The sequence below is a fragment of the Triticum urartu genome, chromosome 1A (genome assembly GCF_056163025.1).
Source record: "Triticum urartu cultivar PI428250 chromosome 1A, HENAU_Tu73, whole genome shotgun sequence".
NCBI classification, from domain to species: Eukaryota; Viridiplantae; Streptophyta; class Magnoliopsida; order Poales; family Poaceae; genus Triticum; species Triticum urartu.
Window position 1 is genome coordinate 303,486,360 of NC_141873.1, and position 13,513 is coordinate 303,499,872.

Genomic DNA, 13,513 nt, shown 5'->3' on the forward strand with positions numbered 1-13,513 from the left:
AACAGACACCCACTAGCCACCTGTGTGCGAGGCACGGCGGTAGAACCAGTCTCCCGTAAGCATACGCGTAATATCGGTCTGGGCCGCTTCATCCAACAATACCGCCGAATCAAGAATCAATTAGTAACGACAAGCAATATGTATATACTTACGCCCACAACTTCTTTGTGTTCTACTCGTGCATATAACATCTATGCATAGACCTGGCTCGGATGCCACTGTTGGGGAACGCAGTAATTTCAAAAAAATTCCTACGCACACGCAAGATCATGGTGATGCATAGCAACGAGAGGGGAGAGTGTTGTCCACTTACCCTTGTAGACCATAAGCGGAAGCGTTATGACAACGCGGTTGATGTAGTCGTACGTCTTCATGATCGACCGATCCTAGTACCGAAAGTACGGCACCTCCGCGATCTGCACACGTTCGGCTTGGTGACGTCCCACGAACTCACGATCCAACAGATTATCGAGGGAGAGCTTCGTCAGCACGACGGCGTGATGACGGTGATGATGATGCTACCGGAACAGGGCTTCGCCTAAGCACCGCTACGATATGACCGAGGTGGATTATGGTGGAGGGGGGCACCGCACACGGCTAAGAGATCAATTATCAATTTGTGTGTCTATGGGGTGCCCCCTGGCCAAGTATATAAATGATGGCGGGAGGAGGAGGCCAACCCTCATAGGGCGCGCCCAAAGTGTGGAGTCCTACTAGGACTCCCTAGTCCTAGTAGGATTCCACCTCCCACATGGAATAGGAAAGAGAGAAGGGAGAAGGAGAAGGAAGGAAGGGCCCCCTTTCCCTAGTCCAATTCGGACCAGCCCATGGGGAAGGGGCACGGCCACCCTTGAGGCCTTTCTCTCCTTTCCCGTATGGCCCATTAAGGCCCAATACGAATTTCGGTAACTCTCCGGTACTCCGAAAAATACCTGAATCACTCGGAACCTTTCCAATGTCCGAATATAGCCTTCCAATATATCGATCTGTACGTCTCGACCATTTCGAGACTCCTCATCATGTCCCCGATCTCATCCGGGACTCCGAACAAACTTCGGTCATCAAATCACATAACTCATAATACAAATCGTCACAGAACGTTAAGCATGCGGACCCTATGGGTTTGAGAACTATGTAGACATGACCGAGACTCATCTCTAGTCAATAACCAATAGCGGAACCTGTATGCTCATATTGGTTCCTACATATTCTACGAAGATCTTTATCGGTCAAACCGCATAACAACATACGTTGTTCCCTTTGTCATTGGCATGTTACTTGCCCGAGATTCGATCGTCGGTATCTCAATACCTAGTTCAATCTCGTTACCGGCAAGTCTCTTTACTCGTTCCGTAATGCATCATCCCGCAACTAACTCATTAGTCACAATGCTTGCAAGGCTTATAGTGATGTGCATTACCGAGAGGGCCGAGAGATACCTCTCCGATACACGGAGTGACAAATCCTAATCTCGATCTATGCCAACTCAACCAACACCATCGGAGACACCTGTAGAGCATATTTATAATCACCCAGTTATGTTGTGACGTTTGATAGCACACAAGGTGTTCCTTCGGTATTCGGGAGTTGCATAATCTCATAGTCCGAGGAAAATGTATAAGTCATGAAGAAAGCAGTAGCAATGAAACTGTAACGATCATAGTGCTAAGCTAACGAATGAGTCTTGTCCATCACATCATTCTCCTAATGATGTGATCCCGTTCATCAAATGACAACACATGTCTATGGTTAGGAAACATAACCATCTTTGATAAACGAACTAGTCAAGTAGAGGCATACAAGGGATACTTTGTTTTGTCTATGTATTCACACATGTACGAAGTTTCTGGTTAATACAATTCTAGCATGAATAATAAACATTTATCATGAAATAAGGAAATAAATAATAACTTTATTATTGCCTGTAGGGCATATTTTGTTCAAAAGGCCACACCCTTCTCTATGCTGATTACTTTAAGGATGGTGCACTCTTCAGACCACATCAATTTCATCGTCGATTCCGAATGAGAAGACATGTGTTCAATCGTATTCGCGAGGGAGTGGGCATGCATGACCCATACTTTGAGTGCAAAGAGGATGCCCTAGGCAAGCCTGGTTTCTCTTCATACCAGAAATGCACCGCATGCTTGCATATGGAATTCCTGGTGATCTTGTGGATGAGTATGTCCGTATGAGTGAGTCCATATGTCTCTTCCCAATGTATAGTTTTTGTGCGGACGTGGTGAAAGTGTTCGGCCCTGAGTACCTCAGAGAGCCAACTCGCGCTGATACATCTCCAACTTATCTATAATTTTTGATTGTTCCATGCTATTATATTATCTATTTTGGATGTTTAATGGGCTTTAATATGCTCTTTTATATTATTTTTGGGACTAACCTATTAACCAGAGGCCCAATGCCAGTTTCTCTTCTTTTGCCTATTTTAGAGTTTCGCAGAAAAGGAATACCAAACGGAATGAAACCTTCGCGATGATCTTTCTTGGACCGAAAGCAAACTAGAAGACTTGGAGTTGAAGTCTGGAACTCCGTGAGGGGGCCACAAGGCAGGAGCGCGCGCCCAGGGGGGTAGGCGCGCCCTCCACCCCCGTGGGCCCCACGAAGCTCCACCGACATACTTCTTTCGCCTATGTATACTCTTATACCCTAGAAACATCGGGGGGAGCCACGAAACCACTTTTCCACCGCTGCAACCTTCTGTACCCATGAGATCCCATCTGGGACCTTTTTCGGCGATCTGCCGGAGGAGGAATCGATCGCGGAGGGCTCCTACATCAACACCATAGCCTCTCCGATGAAGCGTGAGTAGTTTACCACAAGCCTTCGGGTCCATAGTTATTAGCTAGATGGCTTCTTCTCTCTCTCTTTGATCTTCAATACAAAGTTCTCCTCGATGTTCTTGGAGATCTATTCGATGTAATACTCTTTTGCGGTGTCTTTGCCGAGATCCGATGAATTGTGGATTTATGAACTTGATTATCTGTGAATATTATTTTGTTCTTCTCTGAATTCGTATATGGATGATTTGATATATTTGCAAGTCTCTTCGAATTATCGGTTTAGTTTGGCCTACTAGATTGATCTTTCTTGCAATGGGAGAAGTGCTTGGCTTTGGGTTCGATCTTGCGGTGTCCTTTCCCAGTGACAATAGGGGCAGCAAGGCACATATTGTATTGTTTCCATCGAGGATAAAAAGATGGGGTTTATATCATATTGCTTGAGTTTATCCCTCTACATCATGTCATCTTGCTTAATGCGTTACTCTGTTCTTATGAACTTAATACTCTAGATGCATGCTGGATAGCGGTCGATGTGTGGCGTAATAGTAGTAGATGCAGAATCATTTCGATCTACTTGACACGGACGTGATGCCTATATTCATGATCATTGCCTTAGATATCTTCATAACTATGCGATTTTCAATCAATGCTCGACAGTAATTTGTTCACCCACCGTAATACATGCTATCTTGAGAGAAGCCACTAGTGAAACCTACGCCCCCCGGGTCTCTTTCTTACTATATTGCATCTGTTTTATTTACATTGCATCTCGTTTACTATTTTGCAATCTCTACTTTCCAATCTATACAACAAAAATACCAAAAATATTTATCTTACTATATTTATCAGATCTCACTTTTGTGAGTGGCTGTGAAGGGATTGACAACCCCTTTATCACGTTGGTTGCAAGGTTCTTGATTGTTTGTGCAGGTACTAGGTGACTTGTGCGTTGTCTCCTACTGGATTGATACCTTGGTTCTCAAAAACCGAGGGAAATACTTATGCTACTTTGTTACATCACCCTTTCCTCTTCAAGGGAAAACCAACGCATGCTCAAGAGGTAGCAAGAAGGATTTTCGGCGCCGTTGCCGGGGAGATCTATGCCAAGTCAAGACATACCAAGTACCCATCATAAACTCTTCTCCCTCGCATTACATTATTTGCCATTCCACTCTCGTTTCCCTCTCCCCCACTTCACCTTTGCCATTTTATTCGCCCTCTTCCATTCGCCTCTTTCCGCTTGCCTCTTGTGTGTTCGTTCTTAGTGCGGTTTGTTGCCATCATGTCTGAAACTGGGGAGGTTATCATTGAAAAGGATAGTAGTAACGATGAGGGAAACTTTGATGCTTTTAATAATCCTCATGAAGAACCTACTATTTTACACACTAAAAAGTTTCGGATTGGTAGTGGTAATATTATTGGAAAAGGAGTTATTCAAGATTTCTTTACTTGCACCGGTGCTTTGCCCACTATGGGCGGGTCTATTTTTCATAAAACTAGTAGTCTTGCAGATGCTATATCTCTACTCGTGGTTGAACTTGAAAGACAATTTATCCACATGCATCCTTGCATACAAAGGATTTTTCTAGAATTTTCCAATGTTGAGCATTCTTCTGTTAAGCGAGCAACTACCATCTTTTTAGCTCATGAGTTCAGATTTATAATAAAAGAGGCCAACGAAATTTTTGTGCATTATAGGGTGGATGTCGGCCGTCCTCCCATAGAAGCAACCTTTTTTTATCAAGAAGGCATAATGCGTTTACGATCTTTAGATCATGTTGCTTTTAATGAAAACATTAGAAAAAAGGTTCCTACCGATGTTTTAGTTGACAAGATTTCCGAACTTAATGATAATTTTGCTATCCAGAACAATGGGTTAGGATTTTATCTTGAACAAAGGCTCATGACTTTTTGCCAAAAGAATGCTTATAATGATGAATTGGTTGTGCAATATGAGGGGCCAAAGGAGGAACCAATACCTCCCGAGGTTGATTTTGGGGACTTTTTGTTGGGGAACGCAGTAATTTCAAAAAAATTCCTACGTGCACGCAAGATCATGGTGATGCGTAGCAACGAGAGGGAAGAGTATCGTCTACGTACCCTCGTAGACCATAAGCGGAAGCGTTATGACAACGCGGTTGATGTAGTCGTACGTCTTCACGATCGACCGATCTAGCACCGAAGGTACGGCACCTCCACGATCTGCACACGTTCGGCTCGGTGACGTCCCACGAAATCACGATCCAGTAGAGCTTCGAGAGAGAGAGAGAGAGTTTCATCAGCACGACGGTGTGATGACGGTGATGATGTTGCTACCGGAACAGGGCTTCGCCTAAGCACCGCTATGATATAACCAATGTGGATTATGGTGGAGGGGGGCACCGCACACGGCTAAAAGATCAATGATCAACTTGTGTGTCCATGGGGTGCCCCCCTCCCCCCTATATAAAGGAGTGGAGGAGGGGGAGGGCCGGCCCTCTCTATGGCGCGCCCTAGGGGAGTCCTACTCCCTCCGGGAGTAGGATTCCCCCCTTCCAAGTAGGAGTAGGAGAGGAAGGAAGGAGGAGAGAGGGAGGAAGGAAAGAGGGGCCGGCCCCCCTCCCAATTTGGATTGGGCTTGGGGGGGGTGCGCCTCCCTCTTTTACCTTCCCTCTCCTCTATTCCACCAAGGCCCAATAAGGCCCATATACTCCCCGGGGGGTTCCGGTAACCTCCCGGTACTCCGGAAAAATGCCCGAACCACCCGGAACCATTCTGATGTCCAAATATAGGCTTCCAATATATCGATCTTTACGTCTCAACCATTCCGAGACTCCTCGTCATGTCCGTGATCAAATCCGGGACTCCGAACTACCTTCGGTACATCAAAACACATAAACTCATAATACCGATCGTCACCGAACGTTAAGCGTGCGGACCCTACGGGTTCGAGAACTATGTAGACATGACCGAGACATGTCTCTAGTCAATAACCAATAGCGGAACCTGGATGCTCATATTGGCTCCTACATATTCTATGAAGATCTTTATCGGTCAAACCGCATAATAATATATGTTGTTCCCTTTGTCATCGGTATGTTACTTGCCCGAGATTCGATCGTCGGTATCTCAATACCTAGTTCAATCTCGTTACCGGCAAGTCCCTTTACTCGTTTCGTAATGCTACATCCCATAACTAACTCATTAGCTATATTGCTTGCAAGGCTTATTTTGATGTACATTACCGAGAGGGCCTAGAGATACCTCTCCGACAATCGGAGTGACAAATCCTAATCTTGATCCATGCCAACTCAACAAACACCATCGGAGACACCTGTAGAGCACCTTTATAATCACCCAGTTACGTTGTGACGTTTGGTAGCACACAAAGTGTTCCTCCGGTATTTGGGAGTTGCATGATCTCATAGTCATAGGAACATGTATAGTTATGGAGAAGCAATATCAAAAACTAAACGATCATCGTGCTAAGCTAACGGATGGGTCAAGTCAATCACGTCATTCTCTAATGATGTGATCCCGTTAATCAAATGACAACTCATGTCTATGGTTAGGAAACATAACCATCATTAATTCAACGAGCTAGTCAAGTAGAGGAAAACTAGTGACACTCTGTTTGTCTATGTATTCACACATGTACTAAGTTTCCGGTTAATACAATTCTAGCATGAATAATAAACATTTATCATGATATAAGGAAATATAAATAACAACTTTATTATTGCCTCTAGGGTATATTTCCTTCACTTTTGTCCCATTAAAATTAGTCCTTTGATTACTTTTGCTTGCCACAAAGAAAACTTGTTGTTGAACATAGGGAGTATGAGATGAGTTTTCGCGATTTCCCTTATCATTATCATGGCAATACCTAGATCTATTCTTGCTTTTATGCCTAGCCAGGGGCGTTAAACGATAGCGCTTGTTGGGAGGCAACCCAATTTTATTTTTGTTCTTTGCTTTTTGTTCCTGTTTAGTAATAAATAATTCATCTAGACTCTGTTATGATTGTGTTTTTATGTTTTAATTGGTGTTTGTGCCAAGTAAATCCTTTTGGATCTTCTTGGGCGATTGTTGTTTGATCTTACTGATGAAAACAGAAAGTATGCGCTCACGAAAATAATTTTAATGTTTTTACCATAGAGCAATAAAATACCAATTCCAACTGCAGTAGATCAATATACAAATTTTCCTAGTCGTCCTAATTTTCCAGAATTTTTGGAGTTGCAGAAGTATTCGGAACCTACAGATTGCTACAGACTGCTCTATTTTTGACATATTCTATTTTTCGCGTGTTGTTTGCTTATTTTGATGAATCTATGGCTAGTATCGAGGGGTATGAACCATATAGAAGTTGGAATATAGTAGGTTTAACACCAATATAAATAAAGAATGAGTTAATTACAGTACCTTAAAGTGGTGGTTTATTTTCTTATACTAACAGAGCTCATGAGATTTTCTGTTGAGTTTTGTGTTGTGAAGTTTTCAAGTTTTTGGGTAAAGATTTGATGGATTTTGGAAGAAGGAGTGGCAAGAGCCTAAGCTTGGGGATGCCCAAGACACCCCAAGGTAAAATTCAAGGACAACCAAAAGCCTAAGTTGGGGATGCCCCGGAAGGCATCCCCTCTTTCGTCTTTGTCCATCGGTAACTTTACTTGAGGCTATATTTTTATTCACCACATGATATGTGTTTTGCTTGGAGCGTCTTGTATGATTTGAGTCTTTGATTTTTAGTTTACCAAAATCATCCTTACTGTACACACCTTTTGGGAGAGACACGCATGATTCGGAATTTGTTAGAATACTCTATGTGCTTCACTTATATCTTTTGAGCTATACAATTTTGCTCTAGTACTTCACTTAAATCTTTTTAGAGCACGGTGGTGGTTTTATTTTATAGAAATTATTGATCTCTCATGCTTCACTTATATTATTTTGAGAGTCTTTTAGAACAGCATGGTAATTTGCTTTGGCTATAAAACTAGTCCTAATATGATGGGCATCCAAGATGGATATAATAAAAACTTTCATATAAAGTGCGTTGAATACTATGAGAAGTTTGATGCTTGATGATTGTTTTGAGACATGAGGATGGTGATATTAGAGTCATGCTAGTAAAGTAATTGTAAATTTGAGAAATACTTCTGTTGAGGTTTGCAAGTCCCGTAGCATGCACGTATGGTAACCGTTGTGTAACAAATTTGAAGCATGAGGTATTTCTTTGATTGTCTACCTTATGAGTGGTGGTCGGGGACGAGCGATGGTCTTTTCCTACCAATCTATCCCCCTAGGAGCATGCGCGTAGTGCTTGGTTTTTGGTGACTTGTAGATTTTTGGAATAAGTATGTGAGTTCTTTATGACTAATGTTGAGTCCATGGATTATACGCACTCTCACCCTTCCACCATTGCTAGCCTCTCTAGTACCGTGCAACTTTCGCCGGTACCATAAACCCACCATTTACCTTCCTCAAAACAGCCACCATACCTACCTATTATGGCATTTCCATAGCCATTCCGAGATATATTGCCATGCAACCTTCCACCGTTCCGTTTATTATGACACGCTCCATCATTGTCATATTGCCTTGCATGATCATGTAGTTGGCATCGTATTTGTGGCAAAGCCACCATTCATAATTTTTTCATACATGTCACTCTTGATGCATTGCACATCCTGGTAAACCGCCGGAGGCACGCATATAGAGTCATATTTTTTTTCTAAGTATCGAGTTGTAATCTTTGAGTTGTAAATAAATAGAAGTGTGATGATCATCATTATTAGAGCATTGTCCCATGTGAGGAAAAAAAGAGAAAAAAGAGGCCAAAGAAGCCAAGAAAAAAAAAGAGAGAAAAAGAGAGAAGGGACAATGCTACTCTCCTTTTTCCACACTTGAGCTTCAAAGTAGCACCATGATCTTCATGATAGGGAGTCTCTTATTTTGTCAATTTCATATACTAGTGGGAAATTTTCATTATAGAACTTGGCTTGTATATTCCAACGATGGGTGTCGGTGTCAAAACTGGCAGATCTCGGGTAGGGGGTCCCGAACTGTGCGTCAAGGCCGGATGGTAATAGGAGACAAGGGACATGATGTTTTTTACCCAGGTTCGGGCCCTCTCGATGGAGGTAATACCCTACTCCTGCTTGATTAATATTGATGATATGGGTAGTACAAGAGTAGATCTACCACGAGATCAAGGAGGCTAAACCCTAGAAGCTAGCCTATGGTATGATTGTTGTGTATGGAGTTGATTGCCTACGGACTAGAACCCTCCGGTTTATATAGACACCAGATAGGGTTAGGGTTACACAGAGTCGGTTACAAGGGTAAGAGATCTTGAATATCCGCATCGCCAAGCTTGCCTTCCACGCCAAGGAAAGTCCCATCCGGACACGGGACGAAGTCTTCAATCTTGTATCTTCATAGTCCAGGAGTCCGGCTGAAGGTATAGTCCGGCTACCCGAACACCCCCTAATCCAGGACTCCCTCAGTAGCCCCTGAACCAGGCTTCAATGACGACGAGTCCGACGCGCAAATTGTCTTCGTCATTGCAAGGCGGGTTCCTCCTCCAAGTCCTTCATAGAAGATTGTAAACACCAAGAGTAGTGTCCGGCTCTGCAAAATAAGCTTCCACATATTGCCATAGAGAGAATAATATTAACACAAATCAAATCTGCTGACGTATTCCGCAGTGCGTCATCACACTACAACCAAGTCCTTTACTCGAATCGTTTTTACTTTTCCACCTCAGCGTGTTTTGCGAGGCGGTTTCCTTGGCACGTCTTGTCAAAGCAGAGATCGTGTACCCCTTTTACGGGATTCTCATCAATACGGATGTGGGTAACCCAACCGCGCCATTTATCACGGCGCTTGGGAGACAAGTGAGTTTTACTAGGCTGGTGGGGACGCACAACCGCATCCGCCCATATAAGGGGATAAGGATCCACCTTTTTACCTACGCCTTCTTCCTCCTTTGCCTATCCATATCCTGCGCACTCGAGCTCCAGCGCCCAAGCCCGCACTTCCCACCTCAACCTTCTCCAGCAATGTCCGGAGCGGGAGGCAAGTGGATGGTCTCCTCCGTCACGGAGGGCCATGTCAAAAAGCTAAGGAAGGCCGGATACTTGTCCAAAGACATCGCGCACCGGCTTCCCGAGGAGGGACAGCTTCTCCCCACCCCAAGGCCCCATGAGAGGGTAGTATTCCTTCCCCACTTCCTCCGCGGACTGGGTTTTCCACTCCACCCATTTGTCCGGGGGCTCATGTTCTACTACGGCCTGGATTTCCACGATCTGGCCCCGAACTTCATCCTCAACATCTCAGCGTTTATCATCGTGTGCGAGGCTTTCCTCCGCGTCCGCCCTCATTTCGGCCTCTGGCTCAAGACCTTCAACGTCAAGCCCAAGGTGGTGCGCGGCAGCCAGGCGGAGTGCGGAGGCGCCATGGCGGGCAAGATGGCCAACGTCCTATGGTTCGAGGGCTCTTTTGTGGAGACCCTAAAGGGGTGGTAATCCGGGTGGTTTTACATCACCGAGCCACGCGATCCGAACTGGATCGCAGCCCCCAAGTTCCGATCCAGACCCCCCACGCGGCTTATGTCCTGAAAAGAGACGGGCCTGTCATGGGGCGACGAAAAAGAGGTGACCGGATTGCAAACATGCATCCAATCCCCGGTGAACAAGCCAATCCGGCTTGTTAATGTAATCTAGGTCATGCTCGTCCACCGGATCCTCCCGTGCCAACAACGGGATTTTAATATGTGGGAGTTTAACCCGGCGCAGCACCAAACCCTTAGCCGGCTCTTCGACACGACGCATGAAGATGCCTGGAAGGTGCTATTCAAGGGCGCTGAGGCTCCCGCATCCCCTTCCGAGGACCGCGGATACAGCTCGCAGCGTCATGCTAGCGAGGTAAGCTATCTTCACCTTTTACAGGATGTTAAGCTTTTTTCATAGTTTGACTCTATGCGGGATCTAAGCTCCCTTACCTTTGACAGGCTTGGCGAGCGATATCCGGACCGATTAACTGTCCGGCTCCGCTGCCCGAAGACCCAGCCCCAGCTCTACTAGTGAAGCTGCTGGTTCCGGCGCCTTATGTGGTGCCGGAGAAGAAGGCCAAGAAGAAGAAGACCACGAGGACTCGAAAGAGTGCCCGCAACATGGTGGTGTCGGACTCGTCATCTGACGAGTCCGAGACGCCCTCCTTCCGTGAAAACGAGGAGGAGGAAGAAGAAAACTCTCCCCCCCTAGCGGAGGGAGGAGAGAAGAGGAAGGCCGCCCCAACGGGGGAGGCCGAGGGGTCTAGGAAAAGGAAGACCCCTCCGCCGGACTACGCCCCCAACGTCGAAGAGGGCAAAGAGGAGTGGCCAAACAGGGCCAAGCGTCCGGCGAAATCGTAAGTTTGGATATCAGAATAACTCATGATGTTCCTTTGTTGCACAGCTTTCCCTAATGTCGAACATAATTATGCAGCCCGCCCCGGGCCGAACTCAACGAGTCATCGAGCGGCTCCCTGGATTCATCGGACGTGAACTCAGTTCCACCCGCTGTCTCCCCCCGCACTGCGGACGACACCGAAGTGGCGTCACAACGAGCTTCGGGGCAGGAGGAGGTGGTCCTGGGGGAGCCGCAAGGCGACCTCCCGGACCCCAGGAGTAAAGGGGACAAGACCCCCCAGGGCTCTAAGTCCGGCTTTGTGCCGGACACCGCGCCGGAATCTTCAACAGTTCCGGACTGCGGTAGGCGAACTCCTTCCAAGAGGAGCAAGCCTTCTGAGCCGGCGGCCTCCGTCCAACCGGAGGTGCCGGACAATCTGCTAGAGGTGCTTACGGCGCCTCCATCGATGAGGAACACCGTACTATTATGAGTACGGTGATCCAGAAGGTTCAGTCCGCCAAGAGTGGACTGAGTGAAGCTTGCGCTAGCCTCCTAACATGCTTCGAGGTAAGTAAAAAAATATGTAAAAATATTACCGCATAGACAGTAGCCCCTGATGCTCTGTTTGGCGTTCGGAAAGAAAAGCCGAATAGAGGATCTATTAAATTTTGCAGGAGTCTAACAACAAAGAGTCAATATGCGTATGCAGGCTTCGCTGCTAGCCACCGCCGCACTGACTGCGGAGGTGGGTGCCCCGAAACAGGGACTCGAACGGACCGAGCAAGAGCTCGGCCTTGCCAAGCGGCAACTAGAGGAGAAAGAAGGTAAGAAATACCTTACAGAAAAAGTGCCTATAGAGAGGCGTGATTGCAAAAAATAACAGGATTGCACTGCTTATTATAGGGGCCACGACTGAGGTGGCGACCCTCAAGCAGGCGCTGTCCGAGGCCGAAAAGAAAACGGCCGCGGAGCGCACCGAGCGAGAGAAACTTGGGGCTCAGGTCGGCGAGGTGCAGCAAGAGCTTCAGGCTCTCATGAAAAAACATGAGAGTTTGGAGCTTGAGTCGAAGACCCAAGCGTTCGAGCTCGCGGCGGCCCTTGAGACTGCCAAGTCTGCCAAGGCCGAAGCCCAAAGGGCCCTCCAAGAGTTGGAGGAGATGAAGAAGATAGCAGCGGGTAAGGCATTCTTTATGCAAAGCAGAAATATAAAAGTAAACTACTTGTTACTTACCCGAATCCGGAGTTCTCTAGGGGCATTCGCAGATCTTCCCCATAGCGTATCCGCCACCGCCGCATTCTACCGAGCTGAAGAGGGCAGCTCGACGGAGAAGGTGTTCTGGTCTCAGTATGCTGAGGCCGGACACCCTGTGTCCTTGAGCGACCAGCTGAAACAGCTGGTCGAGCTCCACAAGGCGGCCGAACAGGCCATGAAGGGCTTCATAGTTCGGCTGTGGCCCGGAGAGGCCCTGCCTGGGAGCTACTTCGGGCTGGTGCGGCAGCTGGTGGAGGCCTGTCCAAGGCTCAAGGTCATCAAGCGCTCCGTCTGCATCGAAGGTGCCCGTCGGGCCCTTGCCCGTGAAAAGGTGCACTGGGGTAAGCTGGACAGTGAGAAGCTTGTGAAGGACGGGCCGCCGCCGGGGAAGGAGCATCGCAAGCCCGAGAACTATTACAAGGATGTTCTTGCGGGTGCCTGCCTTGTGGCGGATGAATGTACCAAGGATGTAATTTTTGAATAAACTCGCTCGTTTTTATCCTGTGCGCTGAAAACTTGTTCATAGGCGCTCTAAGCAATGCTTGTTGAATTTAAAATATTATTTTCTGTGCGGCCGTTTATCAAAAAATTGAGAGATGGCCAGTCGTTGGCTTATTCCCCCATGCCACTAGTGCTAGGGTGTTCGGGATAAACCCGAGCGCTCTTTTTCCCATAGTTGGGTCCTTCGAGGGAGGCGCTCAGCACAACGAACCAGGCAATCGGACTATAATGCTTGAACACTCTCACTTAGCCATAGAACTTTATAATTTTAAATTTCGGCGAAGCCCCTAGTTCGGAAGACCGAGTTCGGGGCGCTATCCACGCCTTGGCCGGACAAATCCGGCTCCTTGCTCGAAGCGGCATAAGTCTTTAGGGACTCAAAAAACCTCTCGAACAGCGACCGGTCTCTCGCCTCATCATGACAGTCAGTTTTAGCTTTCTCCACTGAGGTGCTTAACCCAGCTCAACCGGGGCACAATCGCAGTGGTTCTCCTAGTGCTACCTTAGCCGATATAGCGGAACGTAAGGCACCAAAACATAGGAGCCGGGCAAACCCAACTATTGACCCAAATCATGATTCGGAGCCGATG